Source organism: Ambystoma mexicanum, chromosome 4p (assembly GCF_040938575.1).
Source record: "Ambystoma mexicanum isolate Mex_15411 chromosome 4p, UKY_AmexF1_1, whole genome shotgun sequence".
Taxonomy (NCBI): Eukaryota; Metazoa; Chordata; class Amphibia; order Caudata; family Ambystomatidae; genus Ambystoma; species Ambystoma mexicanum.
Window position 1 is genome coordinate 227,500,758 of NC_090927.1, and position 23,173 is coordinate 227,523,930.

Genomic DNA, 23,173 nt, shown 5'->3' on the forward strand with positions numbered 1-23,173 from the left:
CTCTCCAGAAGCCAATTTATCTTCTCGTTTATGTGCAGGGGGCACTGGTAGCAGGCAGGCAGGCACCTTGTATCCCTATCTCTCTCCAGAAGCCCATTTACCTTCTCTTTTATGGGCAGGGGGCACTGGTAGCAGGCAGGCACCTGGTACCCCTATCTTTCGCCAGAAGCCCATCCCTCTTCTCTTTTATGTACAGAGGGCACTGGTACCAGGCAGGCAGGCACCTAGTGCCCCTATCTCTTCCCAGAAGCCTATCTCTCTTCTCTTTTATGTACAGAGGGCACTGGTACCAGGCAGGCAGGCAGGCACCTAGTGCCCCTATCTCTCCCTAGAAGCCCATCTCTCTTCTCTTTTATGTGCAGAGGGCACTGGTAGCAGGCAAACACCTATTACCACTATCTCTCTCCAGAAACCGCAGCTGTATGCCCTGCTCTTGTGGCATACACACTAGCACACGCTGCCCGTTCACAATTCTCTTGCAGTTCAGGAGGGACCTCACGACACTGCTCTGCAGGTAGCACCTAGCGAGCACCAAGTGCCCCCTGCTCCTCCTCCTCAAGTAATGTTGCACAGGGCCCAGCGAGGGTTTGCACTATATAAACCCACACACAAATAACAGCCCCACCAACCCTGCCACCCAATGCAGGACAAATAGGATGCACTCTGACTCCTCGCTTCACTCTGAATCAGACGTCCCTGAACTGATCCATGTTTAAAATACTAAAACAAATGGGTTCAATGGAGCCAACACAAAATGTGGGGGCCCCCCTGTGAGCCATGCTGAGGGGCCCCCCAACTCGGCAACAAATCACGGGTCTTGCTACACTGTGAGCAGGCCTAGATTATCACGCTTGCACAATACGCATGAACGTGCTGCGGAAGGGGTATACCGCACACTGTACTAGGAGAAAGATATAAATATGTGTTTTCATGCCATATAAAACACATATATCACTTTCTGAGAATAATTGGCTAAACATCCAGAGTGTGTGCAATTGTTTTGTAGTGTATCACCAATCCAATACATGCAAGTCACCAACAGTGCACAGGAACATTAATGCTTTGCTATTATAAATACTGTGCCACATTGAAAACATGTCCTACTGGCTGCACAATGTAGACCAGTGTAGACAGGTTATAACATTACAGTACAGCATGCCAGGCCACATTTAGACATACCTAGACTGGTTTCACAAAAATGTCAGTTGAAGCAATAACACTCATCAAGAAGAGAGCACACATTGAAGCCCGGGTCTATGCGGCCTCTAACAACATGGCCAAACTCTTTAAAATCTGCAAGGAACTGGTCAATCCTGTTGCGGTCTCCACCTCTCCTGTTCCCTCCCAGGCCCTCTGTATGGCTCTGGCCTCTCACTTCTCTGCTACAACTCAGTGCAGCCTGTCCACTATCTCCTCTCCCTCTCCCTCTCTCGGCCCTTCGTTGGCCATCTCTACCTCTCCTCCTCCTTTCTCCTCTTTCTCTCTGACAACACCTGACAAGGTTTCTAAACAAGTCCGATCCATGAAAGTGTCGTCCAAACAGGTGCTCCCCTGCTCCTCCAGAACCATCAAGGACCATATTGACACCCTTGCTGCACCTTGGCCAATTTCTGTAATCACTCTTTCACCACTGGAACGTTCCCCTCTCCCCTTAAGCACTCCCTTGTGCACCCACTCCTACCTGTCCGGCAAACTATCGCCCAATCTCCATCACCCCTTTCCTGGGCAAAATCTTGGAAAAAAGCTGGCCATCTCCAGCTTATTCCCCACATTAAATCTGTTGGTTGTCTCCATGACCATCAGTCTGGTTTCAGAGCAGCCAGAGGTGCGGAAACCTCTCTCCTGAACACCCGTGAAAATCTTCTCTCTAACCTCGATTCCAGCATTCCTTCTGTCCTAATCCTCCTTGACCTTTCCTCTACTTTCGACACAGTCAACCACACCATCCGGATCAATCGACTACGTGAGAACCTGGGCATCATGGATCAGGCCCTGGAGTGGCTGACCTCCTTCCTCTTGGGCTGCCCGTCCCAGGTCCAACTTGGTCCCTTTCTCTCTGCCACCTCTCTCTCTACCTGTGGCATTCGCCAGGGCTCTATCCTCTCACCCTGGTTTCTCAATCTCTACTTGGCCCATTTGGCCCACCTGATCTCTGCCTTCTCCTCTAACTTTCAGTGTTATGTGGCACTCAGCTTTCCTTCAGGCTCCTCTCATTTCTTGCTCATTCCAGACTGTCTATCCGTGATTCAGGATTGGTGCACCTCCAACGATATCTACCTTAGTGCCATTAAGATGGAGATCCTTCTCATTGGGACCCCTGCCCCTGCTTTCCCTCTCTCACTGTGGCCGCCCACCTTGGGCCCTCTTCCTTTGCTTTCCTGCGTGGCAAAAAAACCTTTTGTGTCATCTTCGACTCCACTGTCTCTTTCTCTGCTCGCATCTCGGATGTCGCCAAGAAGTCTCACTACCTACCAGCTGCTCCTCCTCAAAGGGACTCTTCCCTTTCTCACTTTCCCCAGAAGCTCACTGTCTCCAGAGCCCTGTTTCTCTCTAGGCTGGACTACTGCAACAGCCTCTTTCTCAAGCTGCCTTCCTCTACTCTCCGGCCTCTGCAACTAATCTAGAACAGGACAGCAAGACTTATCCTTGGCCACAGCCCAGGGATCATATCTCCACAGCCCTGAAATCTCTCCACTGGGTCTTGGTGGTTCCAGGAATCAATTTCAAGACCCTTTCCATTGTCCACAAGGCTTTCTGGGGTCGGGCCCACACTACATCCAACGCTCTCTTCCAAAATACTCTTTTTCTCGAGCCCTTCCCAGGCTACCTCCAACTCTCTAAGGGCTAGATGCTTCTTCAGGCAGAGAGTGGGGGGGTACATCTCTCTCCTCTGCAGAGGGTTGCAGATGCCTCCCTCTGGAATGGTCTCCCTGCCCCTCTCAAACTTTAGTGGACCAACTGATGTTCCGGAAGCAGCTCAAAACTTTCCTCTTCTCCTCTGCTTTCGCTCTCTCCTTCCCCTGCTGACCTACCTGACCTACCTGTCTGCTGTACCGACTGGTTGATTGGCTACCCTCAGAGTCTCACTGAGTCCAGGCTCTTTCTTGATCAGTCAACCTTGCACTGCCTCCGGCCTACCACGGACTTAGGGACTGTAACTCTAACCCTACAGTCCCTTGTTCTTTTTGTATTACCCAGAGCCGCACTGTCCTGGCTGCACTTACTCAGTGCATTACAGCCCTGTTTTCCACACCCTTCTTCCTTGTACTTCCCCCCTCCCTTTCCGCTTGCATTTCTCATTCTCGCACTTGCACGATTGAATGACACAAGGCCTAGTAAGATGATTTGTCTTGTCCACCCTCTTTCTTCACTCCATTGCTTGTCTCGCCAAGAAACACTTGTGTACAGGTGTGTTATAATATACTTATATTATATATCATATAATTTTATCACAGATGCTCAAAAAAATATACAATGCTGCAGTAAGAAATGGCTAGACTGGCAGCATTCAAATGCCAATCTAGCCAGGTAATTACACGTAGCAGGACTGCTTTATCAGACATGCACAGTTAAACAAAAGTCATACCAAACTGAGGAATAACTAGACTGGCTGCACCAAAATGCCTCTCTAGCCACTAATACCACATATCATACCTGCTTAGCCTGGACATGGACAACCATTATGATTTATGGCACAATCCCACCGCCCACACATCCCCTCTCCCTCCCATGCCCTACCGCACCTCCAAAATCAGCTCTTTAGCCCAGAATTACCTTCACGCCCCTCTTCCTTGTCCCAGAGCTTATATTTGAGGCTCCTTGACTCATAGGTAAGTACATGGATGAGGAAGAGTGGGATTAGGAGTAATGAAGATACAGGTAGCTAAGTCAGGCATTACCTCCATGTACCTCTACCTCATGTCAGTGCTTGTGTATGAGGCATAGTGCCTCATACACAAGTACTGCCTCATACACAAGTACAGGGACAAGGAAGAATTGGGCTAGGAGTAATGACGATTACCAATAAGTAATTAAGGCATTAAACACAAGTAGGGGCTTAACAATATTCAGTTGACCGGGCTGCAGCACTCACTCACAGACATTTTGGGCTATGTTGACTCAACCTAGCTGACCTTCAGAGCAGTTGCCGGACAGAACAGGACACAGATGTTAAACGGCACCTGGGTTTCACTGTTAACAAGTGCCCAGCAGTTACTAACGTAAAGCATTTCACTGTTAGTATCTGCATTCAAATGCCACTGTTTAGGCAATTGAAATTGTGATGTGTGTTTAGTACTTTCATGCCAGGGAAGTGATTGTAAGGGTAAAAAGGGAACAGGAGGCAGTTCATTCTCACAATAGTTAATAAGTTGGTGCTTTCACACTTAAAGGAGAGAGTTAACTGCTTGTAACACTGAAGCTGCAATAGAATAGTCTCATTAAAATGCGTAAAGAAGTTATATGCCCCCACACAAGTAAGTTTGCCTCCTCCACCATCCGTGAAGTTAGCGCCTCTCCTAACATTTGAAAGATCAGCACCCCCGAAATGTAGGTTCTGTTGTGCCCCTGAACACAAGCACAAACACCATTCACCATATACACACATGCACACCCAGCCATCCTTACAGTTAAGTGTGCATGCTTTCACCATACACGCACACCCAGTCACCCATACATTTGTTTGCACCCTTTCACCATACACTCACAAAGGCAGCCACCTCCACATTTAAGTGTACACCCTTTCACAATAAACTCACACACACCCACGTCATGGGGTTGAGGGGAGCCCTATTACTTCAAAAAGAAATTGGGCTTCAGTATAAGCTTGCCGGTACCGTTGTTACCAGACCAGCAAACTACGAGTTCTGCTCGCGGGTGCCTTTCCTGCCCGCCAGATGTGCCCCGGCGGGCGTTCCGGCACCTGCGAGCAGAGCATGTCAGATGCACCGGCATCATTCTGAATGGTGCTGGTGCATCCGAGCTACCCATTCCCATTGAACCGTATGGGGATCAAATGGGAATGGGGAGCATTTTTTTCTGGCGCCCGCGAATGGCAATTACCGGGTCAGGTGGGGCCGTAATGACCCGGTAATTGTCCATTTGCGGGTGCCGGAAAAAGCGCAAGTTTGGCGGCAGCCTGCCGGTTTTACCGGCAAAGCTACCGCCAAACTTGTAATGAGGCTGATTGTTTCTTTTTGAAATCACTGTGACTTCATTAAGAAATGTTTTCTGTTAAGGACCGAACCATGAGGGAAATCATTTCTTTATGAAGGCAGAGTGACTTCAAAAATAAACTATTTCTTTTTGAAGTCATAGAGCTCCCCCACCCCATGACATGGAGACCTCTAGCCTGGGGTCTTCCATGTCATGGGGTAGGGGGAGCCCTCGGACTTCAAAAAGAAAGTTTCTTTTTGTAGTCATTCTTTCTTCATAAAGACATTATTTATGTTACAGAAATAATTTTTTTATGAAGGCAAAGTGATTTAAAAAAGAAATTTAAAAAAAGAATTTTGAAAAAAAAAATCTTTTTTTTCTCCAAGTGGGGCCCCTCCCAGGACATGTGCTAGCGGGGCCCCCCGCACCACGGGGGCTGTGGGGGCCCTGTTACGCCAGTGAATGGGTTATTGTTTTCCTGTAAGAAACAATTGCAATGGAAACGGCTGGTTTCTTACCAAGACAGCATAAGCTGCCATCCTGACGGCCATCCTCCCCTTTTTAGATTTGTTTCCGGTAAGATGTTCCTGGGAGCTGGTGCCTGAGCCTGATGCGACACCCCGAGTCTGGAGCCTGGGAGCCTCTGTCTCGCTCTCCAAAGATTTGCTCGTTTTATAAGAATTTTAAACCCTCTTGGATTTTCCATGCTTGTGAGAATGTAGGTTCACCACTTCCAGGTTAATTTCCCACAACTTTTCTGCGGACTGTCCGGCTCTCTGACTTTTCCTCCAGGAAAGTTTCCCGTTGGGACTGTCTGCATTGTGCGGCACAGAGATGTGTGCACCTGTTAGCCCCGCCCTCTGATGACTTCCTGTTATGATGGACATCCTAGTGATAGGACGTGAAAGATAAAGGAACTTCACTGATAATGCATTATTTATGCTTTTACGATTTCAAATCCCCAGATACCAGTTATGTTGCGCTGACTTCGTTTATTTTTTTATTTTTGCAGAACAGGCACAAGCTTGCAGCCTGGCATTCCCCTAAACATCATCAGCACACCTGTGCTCACGGCTCTCTGCCCACAATCCTCAGAAAACCCTCCCTTAATCATGTGACCCTACATTGAGGAAGTTATTAAAGGACCTTACATTGCATTCAAAGCCGTCCACCACACAACTCCATCTTGCCCCCATGATAAACTCCAATCCATCACCCACACAAACACCCTACCTCTTCACACACACACACTGCATCCTCCATCACTGCTTTCAAAAAGAGCCCCACTACATACCTGTTTCCCCAGACATGATCCTGCCCTCCTCCACTGCCATGACTTGTCTATCCTATCCTCCCTATACTTTCCTGAAAACATTTTCTAACTTCTTTTTTCAGCTCCCACCTTTTCAAACTTTAAACCATGTAAGGTGTCCCAAGACATTCTGGGTAGGGCCAGCGCTAAACAAAAATTAAAATAAAATAAATAATATATCCTGTCCAAGCTTTTAAGCTATTTTACATATATCTTTATCATTCCTGAATTAATGCACACTTTGAGTCTTGTTAGTGGTCCTGTTAAGACTAATTGTAGAGTGCGCCTCTGCCATATGCTGGGGCGTACCTTGAGTGCAGTCTTGCAGTGATCTGAGTTCCTGGAGGACCGCGGTGCAGCATGAAATAACAAATGACATTTCAGACATAGAATGCATACTGATATGCATTTCAACAATTGCATGCTTGAGTCACCCAGGCATCAACAAGACATTGCATGATCAATTGCAATACACGGGGTCGGCCGCCATAAGAATGCCGCAGGTTTTGTGTTATTGACTATGTTCGTTTCTAGTTTTGGATGTGCGGTTGAATAATGCTCTGACCCCATGTGCGACAGTGTGGCACTGCATTTTAAGCGTGCACATGAGTTGCCCCATCCCACTCCGTCCTTGAGTGGGATGAGACACCAGGATTGAAAGGGGTCCGTGGGGGTGGGCCACATCCTGGTTTGGTCCTCTGGGTATAAAGGCCATTTGGATGGGGGTTTCATTCCGGGCTGCAGTCCAAGTCTGGCATCAGCAGGTGGATTGATTCGAAGAGATGGCAAAAGCACAAGACTGGGTTTGACCGAGGTCTGGGTGGCTGGATTTCTGCTGTGGCGAAGGTCCGGGCATTCACTAGGTGTGAAGAGTTGCTTAGGTTTTGAAGGGGTTGGGTGGCAGCTGACAGTACACAATTCTAGAGCCTACCTTGGGGCTCAGAAAGGGGTTATCCCTTTGCAGGCAGAACTTTTCTGATGGAACAGAACAAGGTTTTAGACATCTTCAGTCAATTTCAGGAAGTTCTGTGGTAGCCCTTTTGAGTTCTAAATAGTGCTACTCAATAGCCAAACCTTTGATCTCAGAGCAGAATCACGCGGGGCGGGCCTCTCCCACACGGATCTGTCTGTGGGTGTCTGTGGGTGTTTGGGTCTTATAGTGACACAGATGGCTGTGGTGAGCCATTGTTGAGATGGCCCTTCTACTTATCTTGTTTGGAATGCAGGCTCCTCCCACCCCCTTTAAACCTTCTTGCAAAAAATGTGTCTTTGGTAGTGTACGAACCACAAGGTAATACATTCATTTTCTGAACTCCTTTTATCCTTATATTGCGCCCTGTTGAACACTGGATTTTTGTTGCTGCTTTGTTCAGCTTTTTCATTAATGTATTTATTGGCAAGCTATTTTCCTGGCGGTCTAGCTCTACTCGACTCTGGGAGAGTGACTTTAGCCAATCTGGGGGTTAGGAACCAGCGCCGGCACCTAGTTTAAAAGCCTCCTTTGCAGCTTCCTGGCCGAAGCTCCAGATCCACCATTTTTCCTGGACAATACTGCACCCACCTCTGTCTGTGCCCCATCCTATGCCCAGTCCTTCTGTTCCCGCGTACCCCATCCAAGCCCTCTTTTCTCTGCTTTTCTACAGCAAGAACGTCCGGTCAATTTCTGTCTGTTCCTGAATGATGTGATAGCAACCAGTGACATAGAAAAGGGACATTCTCCCCTTTCTACGTTGCCTGACGGCCACCATGTTTTTTCATTTTCTGAAAGGGAATCATTCATGCACTGTTATCTCGCAATCACTTCAATTCAGGAAAAAAAGCTATTAGCACCCCATAGGGAGCCCCAGGGTACTAATAGAAGTAAGCACCTGGTCGGAGTTGCTTGCTTATCGAATAACGGCCCCATGCCCCTGTGGTGCCCTGAGTGAAGCCAGGATCCACCATGACTCGGGCTTGCAGTACTCTCACTTTCTTGCACATACTCTTGCTACAGTAGTCCAGCAGACTACATTACCCAGCATTCCTTGGGTGGTATTTGTGGATCTTTCTGGCGTTTCTGCGCCAGCGCTTCTGCGACAAGCCGGTCTTCACCAGCATTTATACTGCTGTTTGCAAGACGCTCCTCTTAGTCTGACTTGTGTGCCTGTGATAGAACGCTTTGTTTGTATGCTGTAGTATCGAGGTGTGACGTGGTGTCTCATTGGAAACTTACCATCTGTGTCTCTGCACCATTTACATCCCATGTGCCACAGCAGAGAGAAAAAGCACTCTCACTTTCTTTATGTTGCACATACTCTTGTTACAGTAGTCCGGTGGACTAAATTACCCAGCATTCCTTGGGTGGTGTTTGTGAATCTTTCTAGTGCTTCTGAGCCGGCGCTTTTGGGACTATCCAGCTTCGCGGGTCCGCACCCGGTCACGACAGAAAGACGCCTCTCCCAAGGGTTCCTCTTCTGTGTAAATACCCCCGCTCTTGAGTAATAACGTGTACTTTCGGCTTGTACTCTTTGGCTTTTTGTTTCCTCAACCCACAGGATGGGCTACATAGAGAAAACAGTAACTTACTAGTGGCTGCGCAGAACAGTCGTCAACTTGCTATTGTAGACAAATATCTCAAAATGAGACTTGACCGGTTAACTACCGTAATATCAGACTCAGCCTTGCCTTATTTAGATACCTCTAGTAAGAATGCGTGACATGCCTCTCTCTCACAAGTAAAGGCAGCTGACTGTTACATGACGTTACCTCACACCGGTCCACCCCAAGTCTCAAAAACCTCTTCCCTCATTACCCACATAACCAACCTTCCTCTTCACAGTCCCTCCATTAAAATGCCGGGGGATGGTGACACAAGTCACTTAGACTCTATGAATACCGGTCCTCAAAGCAGACACATTGGGCTGCCTACTGATCTGGCAGTCTCTCTTACCAATAGCGTAACAAAAACGGGTAAAATATCACCGAATGATGAAGTCACAACATATACCACTCTGAAGTGTGCCTTACTGAACACTGGCTCCCTCATTAAACATGCGCATAATGTTCACAACTACATCGTGGACCTCGACCTAGACCTTTTACTTCTTACAGAAACATGGACAACAGATTCCAGTGGTCTCTTAGTTTCCCTTGCTACACCAGATGGATACATCTACTGTGAGAATCGCTCTACAGGGCAGGGTGGTGGTGTTGCAATCATTGCCAAAATACAACTGGGACTGTTTTGAGTACCCAGCTCCTGTACAGACGTTGAAATTCTCCACGTTAAAATGACTCCTACTAACCAAACCTGTATCACCTTCATATTAGTATATCACCCTCCAACTAATATCCCTAACTTCAAACAAGATATTGTTAAGATCTTACATAATTTACAGGGCAGCAAATGCACAACGCTACTGGCTGGAGATTTTAATCACTGGTGCAAAAATAACAACGATAAAGAGGCCATTACCCTCGAAACTACACTAAACAATGTGGAATACCATGTATTTAATGACTCACCCAACCTTGAGAAAGGCAACATCCTAGACTGGGTTGTGGATAAAACTCTCTGTATACAGATCAAAAGTATCCAACCTTGTATTTGGGTTGATCACTACTCGATTACATTTCAATCTCAATTCCAACATCCTATTTTGAATAGGAAAAACCGACCAAAACTGGTTTTAAACCAGAACTTTAAAAAGATTGCGACAGAAATCATAAAAGAATGTCTGAACCTGATCATGAACACCACCACTGATCGAGATATCCCCACGACTTTAGTAAACTCATTTTATTCCCCATTCAACTCCATGCTAGATACAGTGGCCCCAATTAGAACTAAGCTAGTTAGGGTGAAGCCTGGCCATCAAAACTGGTACACTGAAGAACTAAGCATAATGAAAATAATTAAAAGACAGGCAGAGACAGTATGGCTAAAATGCCACTTTACAAAAGCTACTTGGAAAGCTCCAAAGTTTATAAAAATGGCATCCATGACGCAAAGACACATTTCTTTAATAGACAGATAGAGGAGTCTAAAAATAACACAAAGAAACTCTTTGAAATTGTTAAATCCTTGGAGAAAGCAGGTACCTCCTCCACTCCAGTGACACCTACGGACCAAGACTGTTAAAATATACAAGAGGCTTTTGAAGCAAAAATTGGAAAGGCTTGCAACAAGATTAAGCAGGAACTTAATAAAAACCTCTCTGTACCTGCTACTCTGTGTAATCACACCCGGACAGAGACTCCTGCCACATTTGACTTTACCCCGTTACTATCGTAAACATGATAAATACACCCTCCTCTCTCTGCCCCTCTCAATGTCTTGAAAATGTGATACCTCAGAATATCATTCTACAACACAAAGAAATGTTTACCCCATTCTGTGCCTGGTTTGTGAACTCCTCATTCCTATGTAATCAGATCCCTAATGTAATAGAAAATGTGACTGGCACACCTCTAATTAAAAAAACTGACCTTGACCGAAACAACCTATGCCCTATCACGATTCTGGACAAAAGTGCCACTGTGCAACTTCAATCTTTTGTTGAATGTAACAATATTCTTCATTCCAGACAATCAGGGCTTCGCCCCTGCTTCAGCACAGAGACTGCGCTTTTAGACCTACAATCACACACGCTTAACATCTTAGTCCTTTTGGACTTATCGGCTGCATTTCACCTTTTAGACCATGATGGTTTGCTTCATACTCTCAGAAACACTGGTCAATCCAGTAATAATGCTGTCAAGTGGGTTCAATCCTTCCTTTCGCATAGGACATCTAACGTTTGTTGGAACAGAACTATTTCACCTTCAATGCCCATGGTATGTGGAGTCCCCCAGGGAGCATGTACTTCCCGCTACTTTTCAATTTGTATAACAAACCACTGTGTGATCTTGTAACGCTCACCTGATTCCCGTAGAGGCGCCGGTCTTGACTGGGCGTATACCGTATCTTCAAAGGTGATGTGTAACACACGGCTGGCTCTTTGGGCTGGACCTCTGTGCACTGTATGTCTGACTCGAAGGGTAAGATGTCTGCAGATAGAAAATATGGGATTAAGGAACTGGGTTATTGAATGTCTCTCTCTTCTTCCCTTTCTCTTCTCCTGTAGAACCCCAAAGGTTAACGCTCTCACCTTAGGTAAGTGAACGCCGTGCTCTCCATCTGCCTCGGGGCAGGGTGCTGTAACCAGTTTCTTCACTGGATAAGGGGAGCAGGCCTCTTGACTTCAGAGGACTGCTGTCCGTCGTTTACTGCACGAACGGTAAGTTTCGAGTAATTCTAATGTCTTTAAAGTCTTTAGTAATGATGTTTCTTGTTTTGCAGGGTTCCGGCGATGGCGGATGACGGGCTGAAGTGAGTTGAAGATGGAGCCCGTGTGATGAATAGAAGCGCCTGGAAGCACGTAAGTAAGCGCTTGTTGCCTGCTTCACGATGCGCTCTAACTGTCTTTTTATTTTGCAGGTACAAGTTCGGAGCGGCTGCAGGGTGCCGGAATACCCACTGGGTTAGATGTGGAAAGGAGTAATGGCACGTGAGTATTAAAGTTCCCCAATGTCTTTAAACGCACCTTGTTTTGTCTTTCAGATGCGGGATGCAGCGCCGAAGGCCTCCGGAGCGTGCAAAGAGTTGGTAAGCTTTTGTCTTTCAGATGCCGGAATGCAGTGTGAAGACCTCCGGAGCGCACGAAGAGTAGGTAAGCCTTTGTCTTTCAGATGCTGGAATGCAGCGCGAGGCGTTGGTGACAGCCGATGGACCAGGTAAGTGAAGAGCTGTCACTGAAGACCGTAATGCTAACCTGTTCTTTCTTGTCTTTATAGGTGTTGCTGAAGACTGGATTCAGGATGGTAAGCCTTTTTCCTTAGGCCCAGGATCAGATGCAGAAGACACGATGAGCGTTCTGCTGCAGAGGATGCAGAATAACGCAAAGCAAGATTCATCCATTGGGTGTGGTTTAAATAGCCTCCTGTAGTGCTTAGGTGTCTCCTTCCACAGCCACGCCTAAGTAAGAAAAGAGTTCCTGGTAAGAAAAGAGTTCCTGCCTTCCAGAAGAGTTCCAGTGTTCTAAATCTAGGGAGTGGCTCCAGCCCCACCCAACAGGAAAAGTAGTTCCAAACAGAAGAGGATCAGAGGCTCAACTGGCAGGCAAGTAAGCAGCATGGTCTGCTGCAGGTAAGTCCACCCAAGCATTATGAGCCCGGCGCTTCCAGCGCTGGGACTGGGCATATTTATGAGCCTGGTGCCACTGGCGCCAGGACTGGGTCCAAAAGGTCCCAATTGGGACTGGTTGGCACTCGGAACCTGGGTTATGGATCTGCTTCCAAGGGAGTTGGGAAAACCCTGACCTTTTGGAAGCAGAGATCATGACAGTTCTCTTGACTCATCTCAACGTTTTCTTTTACAAACTATGCTGACAACATATAGGTGGTATTGGAACTGTCAGGAGGCTATGACCTCGACTCCTGTTCTCTTCAAACCATCTATAATCACATGGAAACATGTATCACCCGGCATTGGATGTGCCTTAACAGCAATAAAACTGAGCTGCTTGCCTTCAGTGCATCTTTGGGCTTTCATATTAATTCTGCATTAGACTACGACTCCCATGTTAACCAGACTGTTAAAAACTGTACTTATTACCTGTGACTACTTAGGAACCAACATCCGTTCCTCTCTGAACCAAACTGTGCCCTAGTTGCCCATGCTACCATTCATTACAGGTTAGATTATGGTAGTGCCCTTTTAATAGGGGCCCACCAAAGAAACACACAGGCTATGCAGGTGATACAGAATGTGGCAGTGAGGATCATTAACCTCTTAAATGCCACCGACGAGCCGGCTCGTCGGTAAAAACCGCTCCAGGTTGCCACCGACGAGCCGGCTCGTCGGTGGCACTTAAGGGGTTAATGACGGGGGAAATGTTGGGCGGGTTTTGCGGTGGGTTCCGCGATTTTAAAAAAAAACCTGTGGCACTGGGGGGGGGGGGGGACAACCATGGCACTTAAAGGGTTAAGGGGAAGACTAGAAGAGAGCATGTCTCACACAGCCGACAAGAATTTCACTGGTTACCCATTGATGAACGACTAAAATTCAAAGCAGCAATGCTAGTGAACAAGTCTTTACATGGCAACGCCCCGTTGCATTAAAAACCTTGTGACCCTGTATGAACTAATAAGAACTTTGCGCTCCTCTACTTTAGTCATGGTTAGAATACCAGCCTACAAACTCGCCAATAGCCTAGGAAAATCTTTTCCCGTGCAAGCTGCTCAAATTTGGAATTCTTGTGTTGTGGAACTAAGACTACAAAAAGATCTAAACTGCTTTCGACGACAACTGAAAATGTTATTACTCCACTGAACATCCTCCCCAAATTGCCAAGCCAACTGCATGCCTAATTTCCTGTCTACTCTGCGCCCAGTGTTTATGTTATGGCACCATGACACCTGTGGGTATTCAGTGCCTTATAAATAAACAAACACATAAATAAATAAATAATAAGGAAAAAAATGACTGGCCAAGTTCACCCCCAGACTACATTAACCCTGCCTTGGTATTTGGAAAGTTGAATTGTTATTGTTTTTTTATATATCTGCTGAAGTCTGTGGAGCTATCGCAAGAACATGGGGTTGAATTAAACTGACAGAGATAACTTAGTTGTGTACACTTCCATAGCTGTACAGTGGAGGGTGGTTGGATTTCTACCAACTCATCATCATTTTCACCATGTAACTGTGCACTGGGGGACATACTCTCAGGGGGATTGTTCCTCGCCATGCGTCCCTACTGTTCTCAAATCAAAGGATGGCAGAGATATCCCCTCAATGGAGATCCCAAAGGTGCATAATCGGAGGTACATACCTGCCTACAGCTTTACTTTTGCCTAGATCTGGCCTTTTTCCTCCGGATTGCAGACAATATGGATATTTTTGGCGCTCCTCCATACCTTATGGTATTCCTCTGATTTTTCATATCACCCAACTACCCTTGATATCTCATCTCCTCTGACATAACCTAGATCTGAGGCATTCCATTTTTTCTAGTTCTGTGATTTTCTTTTCACGCTTGGGGCCTCACAAGCACATATCCAGATAAATCACAACTGCATTCTATGTCTTACTTTCCTAAACACCATGAACCCCATTTTTGCCCCCGTCCTCAGCTAGGGAGGTTTATTGATTTTTTAAATCAATGAGGAGACTAACCCAAAGCAATGTGCTGGTGAGCTGTGTCATTAAATTGATCAATAACATTGTACGTTTTGCATATTATAAACAATGTGTGTCATAATTTATATATTAACTTTAATTCACTAATATATAGGCATTTAATCTCTGCAAATAATCACCATTTGCCGTCATCTTCATCACATCAGCTTCGAACTAAGAATATTATTCAAGATTCTGATCTTTGTTCGATGAGGGGCTAAATACAGCAACCCATCGGCCTCGATATAATGACTGAGGCTTTCCATCCATAATTGTCAATGGATAGGAGCCTCCTCAAGGCTTCTATATCTTGGGTAAACAACAAAGGAATATGATTAAATATCTTGGGTCTATGGGACTCTACTTTGGGTGTGCTATTTTATGTATACTTCTATTATCTACTTGAATTATTTGAATATAAATTTTAGTCCACCCATGAACCTCAGATTCACTCTACCTAGTGTTTGGCCTTAGCCTCCTGTCTTCTCACAGGAACATAACAAATAGTCTGACCTGATGCATGGAATATGCACTCAAATGTATTTTATTAGTTGGACCATCCCATTCCCTTACCTTTTGTTTACCAGCAACATTAACCTTTGTAAAGGGTCTGTCCTTGACCAAGGCTGCTATTAGCTCAGGCTTGGAAGTACCTGAATTAACAATCTACAATTCGACCTGTGATATATTTTCTCCATGTGCCTGGGAAAATAAGCCAACAATCTACCAGGATTGCCCGACAATTTCTTTCCACTCTCACATCATAGTTCTAACTTAAAATCCTCTAAACCTGACCTGGATATGCAATCCAAATATCATATTTATTTATTTATTTGCATTTTTAAAGCGCACAGCTGCTCTCGGTCATCGTGGCGCTGTTACAAGATAGTTTACTTGGCATAGGTGAATATAACAAAGACAATGGGAACATGGTTACAGACATAGCTAAAGTTCTGAGGTAACATGGGATCAGTGAGCATAGGTACAGTTGTATATTATAGCCATTATTCACATTGCAGTGGTGTTTTAAGTAGGATTCACTTAAATAAGGTGGTTTTCAGTGCCTTTCTGAAGGCCATGAGGGATGTTTCAGCTCTCAGTTGGGAGGTAGAGAGCTCCAAGATTTTGGAGCTAGAACTTCAAAGCTCGAACCGCCAGCTTTTGCTCTGTTGAAATTGGGGACTAAGAGTTGGTTTGCGTACAGGTCCCTTTTGGGTCTGAGTGTCTGGACTGGTTGTATACGCTCAGTGAGGTAGCGAGGGGCCGATTGGGATATGCATCTGTGGGTAATGGTGAGAGTCTTGAACTGGATGTGTTCTTTGACTGGGAGCCAGTGTGCATTTTGCCTTACTAGGGAGATGTGTTCCCTCCTAGGAATATTGAGGGCTGCTCTCAGGGCGTTATTCTGTGTGATTTAGAGTCTATTTATGATTTTTGGCCGAGGTGCCTAGTAGGAGGACGCTGCAATAATCCAATTTGGCACCTATGGTGGCCCTAGCGATGTTGAGGCAGTTTACAGTGGATAGGTGAGGCTTTACTGCATTGATTATTTTAGTTGTTAGTGCTGCTGAGGAGGAGATGTAACTAACATGTCTGTCCATGGACAGGGTTGAGTCTAGGTATACTCCCAGAGTTTTTACAGCAGAGGAGACTGAGATTACAGAGTTCTCAATTAAGAAGTTACTGTATTTGTTGTCTAGTTTACTGAGGGATTCTTTTGGTCCCACCATTTGGGTCTCTGTCTTGTCTGCATTGAGACAGAGGCCATTGGCGGCCATCCAGGCCTGGATGATAGCATATGTGTTTTGTAGAGTTTTTAAGTCTTGCTCATAATCACCAGACAATGGGATAAGAATGTGTGTATAGTCGGCACAATTGGTGAATGTTATGCCGAATTCTTCTAGGTCGTTTAATAGAGGGAGTGTAAATAGGTTGTATAGTGTGGGGGAGGTGCAGGAACCTTGTGGTACTCTGCAGTTAATAGGGGAAGCAGTGGCTGACGCTTGGTCTGAGTAGACCCTCATAGCTCTGCCCTCCAGGAAGGATGAGATCCAGGTTGTGGCCACAGTAGAGAAGTGAGCCGTATTGGTGAGGTATGTCTTTAGGATTTTATGGTCGACTAGGTCGAACGCAGCCGACAGGTCAAGGAGTAGGAGGATGGTACATTTGCCTTTATCCATATTTCTTAGGAGTTGGTTTTTTAGGTCCATTAGCGCTGACTCTGTACCATGGCATGGACGAAAACCGGACTGTCTCTTGCCTAGGATGTTGTGCAATTCAAAGTAGGCTTGTATCTGTAGAGAAGCAGCCTTGTCCAGGATTTTCAGCAGGAATGCCACTGTTGTGATTGGCCTGTAGTTGTTGGGTGAATCTGGGTCTAGGGTGGGCTTTTTTAGCAGTGGACGAACCCAGGCTTCCTTGAGAGAGGAGGGTACTGAGCCAGCGGCAACTGATGCGTTGATAAAGGTTGCAATGAACGACGCTAGGGACTCAGCGCAGTCTTTGATTATGTTTGCTGGAAAGATGTCCCCTTTGCACAGTGAGGGTTTTATTTGTTTCATGATGAGTAGGACTTCAGGAGTGGTTACCTTTCTGAAGGTAAATGGCGGTGGTGGGTTGCTATTATGTTGGATAGGGTGCTTAGGGTTAGCAGAGGTCCACGTTTTGTGGGGGGACTTGGGTAGATTGTCAAGGTTAGCTTTGATTTTCTTTTGGAGTAGGTCTATTTTGTCAAGCATAGCCTTCTGAATGTCATTACACCATTTCTTGTCTTTGACCGTTTGATGTTTGGACGTGGGAGGTACGACTAGCTCATTGAAGATAGCAAATAGTTCTTTTGAGTGTGATTGGGAATTGTCGATTCTAGTATTGTATGTAGCAGCTTTGGCTTTGGCTATGGAGTTTTTGTATTGTTTAGCAATAGTTAGGTATGAGTCACACAGAGAGGCAGAAGGGCAGGATTGCCATGTTTTAAGAGCATGTCTTTTGAGTGTTTTTAGGTCTCGTAGCTCTTGGTTGAACCATGAGTTGGCGTGGAAGAGTTTTTTAGCGTTTTTGGTCTCTAATGGGGCAATTGTGTTGATGACCTCTTTAATAGTGGTGTTGTAAAGTTTGACTAGTTCTTTAGGGTTATTAGAGATGGGTGATGCTAATGCTGAGACTTCTAGGAGTGGGCAAATTCTCTCTTTGGTGAGTAGTTTTTTAGATCTGGCTAAGGCAGCTGGTATGGGGAGGTTTTGAGTGATGCTGCATTCGTTGGGATGTAGAAGTGGATGAGGTGGTGATCGGTCCAAGGTTGTGGGGTGTTTGAGCTGATATCTATCCTACAGTTGTGGTTGACTAACCAATCTAGTATGTGGCCTTTAGTGTGAGTGGCAGAGTCAACTCTCTGGATGAATTATAAGTCCAGAAGGGCTTTAGCAGAGGTTTTGCTGGGTTTGTCTTTTGTGTCATTGAATCCGAGATTCAGGTCTCCTAGGAGTATGGCTTTAGTATTTGGTTTGAGGTTGTTACCTATGAGGTGTAGGATGTCGGCTTGGAAGTTCAGGAGTGGGCCTGGAGGCCGGTAGATAAGATGCATTGTCATGGTGTCATTGGGTGTGAAGGAGATTTTTACTGATAGAGCATCGAAGTTCGCAGATGTGATGGATTTAATTTGTCTAGCCTTCAGTGTTTCTTTGACTATTAGGGACACACCTCCGCCTTTGTGTGTTAGTCTATCTTGACGGAGGATGATGTACCCGGGGGGAAGGGACTGGCATATGGCTGGTCCAGAAGCTTCGTGAAGCCAAGTTTCTGTAATGGCTAGAGCGTCTAGCTCAAGGTCGGAGATTAAGTCATGTATTTCTGTGGCATGGGCATGTAGTGATCTGGCATTAATGAGAGCAAGTTTGATTTGGGAGGGTTTGTGTGTGCTAGGTTTAATGGTGTTGGTGTGGTGTTTGGTGGTGGGATGCTGGGATTTCAAGGTAGGAGTGACTGTAGTAGGTGGGAGGAGTGTCTGCAGTGTGGGTGTGTGAGTTTTGATGTGTGCTGTGGTTGTGCGGGCTCCTAATCTAGTGTTTCTTATGTGCACTGGTGGTGTGTGAGATGTGATTCTGGCAGTGGATTTAGGCTTAGGGACAGCGTTTGTGGGTGGGGTGGCTGTGGGGAGGTGGTTATGGGGCTCATATGTGATTAAGGCTGGTAGGAAAGGAGTAGGAGGAATGGAGTCCGAGCATGGAAGCCTGTTGGAGTGGTGGGAGGCCATGTTTGGTATTGTGGATGTGACCTGGGAGTAGGGGCGTAGGGCGCAGATATCCTAAAATGGATAAATGCAGCTTAGGCTATGTGCCTACAAAATCATAATACCTTATGACATGCTGTCCTTTCTCCCCTCAGCACTCTGATCTACAAATTCGGACTGAGAGCCACCCATGCTACCACAAAACACTTTTCACTGCTGCTCTCCTCCCTGTTGCTAGTAACGTCTATTTCAAGCGTACCCATCCTGCTTCATGCTTTCCTATCTTATCTTCTCCCTGTTTATTCTTTTTTACATCAGCACACTAATGTCTGGATGCCCCTGGTGGGCGCACAATAAACCACATTATGGACATTATGCCACACTATGGACAAGCCCTTGTGCTCTAAAACAATACAGTTGTGATTTGCTGCAGTATAAAATCATTTTAGCATAATAAACCATAACCAAGAACATATCAAGATACAGTGCAAACATACAATACAATATACAAAAACACCTTACAATTAAAAAAATTGTCCCGATACACATTATAAAAAAATACACCTATGCTTACACAAGTAACCTTCTCACTAAACCATTGACATTTACTACCATCTCCATATTGCAGTCCACACTAGACTATAACTAACATTTACATGATAAGTGGAGGCATGCACACATTGCGAGGAAAGGCCATCTGGAAAGGGCATAGAAACCCTGGCTTTTTTTCCTATCCTGTTGGCAGTGGTATGCTCTAAATATAAGCCATACCTGAGTTTAAGGGATAGTGGCTAGTATCTCTCATCATTTTTAAAGCAGCTCAAATTGATGTCATACATGTGTCATCACTGTGAGCCCTGCTCAGCTATGGAAGGGTTATGTGTATTCTGGTCAGACAGCCTGGCCCTGCCAGTCTGCAGAGCTAGAGACTGAAAGACTATGCCTCTCCTTTGATCCTTTGTGTGGATTGGTAACACCTCTCTCAAGCAGGACAGCCTCTTAGCTGGAGCTGTCCTGGCAAACAGGAATCAAAGGGCACACGCATCCCAAAAGGACCAGCCTCTCACCAGGGTACTGTATACAATCAGGGCCTTTGATATTGTGGACAAAGAAGGGGGACAGTGTCAGTGTAGATAGACAGAGCTCATCATAATTGGAGGAAGGTTTCACCATTTTGTTTCTTTGTATACTTTCCTTCTGTTCGCTCCACTTCCTGCAGCACAAAGCACCTTGGGTTTAATGTCTGAAGGCAAAGACCACTTGCCTCAAGAACATGGATTGGACACCTTAAAGCAGCGTCCTTTAGTCAAGTCACCTGTGGACATTTGCCTATAAAAGAGGAGCTATCCCACTCCTTCTTAGATGCACTTTTGGACAAACGCTTAAGGAACAGTTTTTTGGACATGTGTTAGGTTAATTGACTTTCCAACGTCCTCTGCCAGTGAAGTAAAGACTGAGTGGCATAGGCAAGCTCTGCTCTCTGACCATTTCCACTGAACACTGGGGGTAACCTGCTGTTGGAGAAAGACTTGGCAGCTACAACAGTACCTAGAACCTCATTCAATGTGAAGTACTACTGCAGGTGTATGCCAGCGCCTTCATGTTCGGGAGAACGAGAACAAGGACCTATCTTTTCCCTTAGCCCCTGAATTCGGACTCAGAGCACCTGATAGACAAAACAAACAGGATTCCTCTGTTTCTGCCATTGAAACGATTCAAGCCATTTCTCGAAACATGCAAACCAACAGTACTGTCTGGATCTGACTTTGGCACTCGCTTGACCTTCAAGCCTCTGTGCTGTATATTAGAACCAGTGTGCCATTGCACTGCACCAGACAAGCATGTTGTTGCCCCAGTTTCATCTAGAAGCTCATTGCTGGCACAGCTGTGTTTGAACTGCCTTTCAAACCTCTTGCATCTTTGTCACCGTTCTACATTGACGGTCAAATCATCTGTAGTGGCCTCAACAAACTGTGCCCTCGAATGCTGCATTGAACCGTCCGACCCAAACTGTGCATCCAGTCACCAGCATCTATGCCATTGAAGCAACTGTCAATCCGATTCTGGTGGCCGTCCTGATCTGCACTTCTTTGTTTGCCACTTCAAACCACAACAAACTTCAACTTCACCCTAGCTCGACACCTGGAACAACACAATCACTGCATTCGTGCCTGATACAAACTGCCAAGCTCCAAGAAGCCTGTTTTGACGCTATTGCACCGCTAAGACAGTGGAAAGATATTATTGACTGCTGTCCGAGAGACTGGTTATGGCCCCTTTAATTCCTTTTCCCGCACAAGTATGTATCCTTTTTATGAACAGTGTGGTTTTTGGTTGCCTTTCCCCCTGCTTTATTACTCAGAGTGCTGCCTCTATCTATCTTTGTATATTATATGTTCTTTCCACAGTGGTTGTTTTTTGTAGTGTTGTTCTATTTAGTTATTATTGCATATGGTGTGTTTAATTAAAGTACAGACATATTTTCATAGAACCCTGATTGCACATTCCTTTATTTTGGACTGTTGTACTTTGGCGTGCGGGTTGCTACTGGATGTCACTCACACTCCGCTTGCGAGTATAGCCTTCCCTCGGGCCACATTACCACAAATGCCGAAGCAGGTTCACCTCTGGACTGTGCCTGTTTCTCCTTTATGATTGTGATTACTTTTGTTTTGTAGAAATGTGAAGGCCGAGTAGGTTTATCCACTACTCGTCCTTGTACTCCTGCACCGGGCAGCAATATATGGACAAAATATTAAACATACAAACATTAATACATTACCAACAATACAAAACAAAAAAGGGTGAGTTAATTCTGCAGCAATCTTGTTTTTTATGTTTGTTTTTAAATAACAGGTTAAAATGTAACATTCGAAACGTTTGCAGACTTTAACTTTATATTGGTGGTAGCTTTAAAAAATGTAAAACATATTTTGTATTTTAGGAGCACCTTAATTGCATTCGAGTAGCAAAAGCCAAACTCGCACTTGCCAGAATGACCAACAAGAACCCACTGTCTGCTGCACTGATGGTAGCATTGCAGGAGGAGTGAACCAATTAACATGCTTCTGCTGTGGTATGAATCGTGCCATGCACATTTGTGGTACGTCAAAAACACAGGAAGTGCCAGTCTTCTACAAAATGTGTTACCACAAACAAAAAAACATCTATAGTGCACTGGTCTGCAGCCCAGCGACTTTTTTTCTTTAGTCAGCGTGTTGGCTCTTCCTGTCTGTCAGCACACTGGCTCTTTTCAATGAACACCCCCACCCCCCACGCCTCGTCTCACATTGGCAGTTGGCCTGTTGTTGTTTTCGACTCTGTTTGAAATACACTGAATGGCAGCACTAGTAGTGAACATTCTCCCAAATTCCACCTTCCAGTTGCATGTCATGCTAGGACAAGAGTAGGAATCAAGTGTGCAGTTCCTTAGAGTATTTAAGCTCTCATTACAAGTCAGCTGGTCCGGAAACAACGGTGGCGGTAAATCCGCCGCCACCATTGTTTCCGGACCGGCTGATTCCGAGTCCTGCAGGTGGGAGGTGTCACTCCCGCCAGGTCTGACCTGGCGGAAATAACACCACCCGCCTGCAGGCGGACATGGAAACACCAGCTCCGTCACAGACGGAACCAGTGTTTCCATGGTCCCCATCCCCATGATTTACAGAATTCCGCCTCCAGAATTACCGGGTCACCAGGATTATAATGCCCCGGTGATTCCGGCAATCACGGAGGCGGAATGGTATTATGGGTCCGGCGGCAGCCTGCGGTATTTCTGGCACGGCTACCGCAGGACTCGTAGTGACTGAGGACTGGGCAGAAAGGCACTCTTCTATCTGCTAGATGAAACCTCCTGTGTTTCATTCAAATTGTAAGTGCTCTGCCAAACTGGAATGTAACCGAAAGTATGATCTGACAACTAACCGCACCTTCATGCTAAACCCTGTGCATAAAAGGTGGAGTGTTCTACGCATGTGGGCCATCTGGACCACGGGTGTGTCTTTTGATCACGGGCTTTCACGTAGTAGACACACATGCACTTTTTCTGCCGTGCACAGCCTTGTGGCAAATCAGCAGTTTTCATGCAAGATGCGCATCTTTCATGAATAAAGTTAAATGCAGCAGGAGAAATGTGCACGTGGGCATCAGGAAAGTGTGTTAGTCTAATGTCAATTGCCACTCCCGACCTTAGCAGCATAAAAGGTATTAGGTTGGTTTTCCTTCTGGTAAAATCACATTTTACAACTCCATTGGATTTCTTAAATATTATGCAATATCTGGTG